Consider the following 538-nt stretch of genomic DNA (forward strand, 5'->3'; position numbering starts at 1 on the left):
TCCTGCAGGTCATAATGAACTTTATCTGACTTCTTTCAGCATTTAAAGGACTACTTTTCCATTTTGCAGAGTAATGTTAGGAACAGGCTTCTCTGCAACAGTGACAAAAAAAAAATGATGCTTTATATTCTGAATTATGTAGAAGATAAAACTTATGTAACTTCTGTCTTATCTTATTTATGACTCAAAGAGTAAAGAGACATAGACTGAAGTTTGAACATTTCGTTTATTTGCACATGATGTTAGCTTAAAAACACATTTGGGCTGTCTCTCAGCTTTAATGAGTCTGGCTCCGTTTGCAGGGAAATGACTAAAGAAGAAATTGTTAAAATACAGACTTCTTTTTCTTTCAGCTGTTCTCTTTTCAGGGGTCTCCACAGCGAGTCCTCCGCCATCTAAATCTGTCTTCTGTGTCCTCTGTCCTCCATGTCCTCTCTAACTTCATCCATATCTGTCCTCTTTGTCTCTAACATCCTTCTGTCCCTCCTCTGCACATGTCCAAACCATCTCTAACTTTATCTCCCAGTCCTTCAACCTG

Source organism: Kryptolebias marmoratus, linkage group LG11 (assembly GCF_001649575.2).
Source record: "Kryptolebias marmoratus isolate JLee-2015 linkage group LG11, ASM164957v2, whole genome shotgun sequence".
NCBI classification, from domain to species: Eukaryota; Metazoa; Chordata; class Actinopteri; order Cyprinodontiformes; family Rivulidae; genus Kryptolebias; species Kryptolebias marmoratus.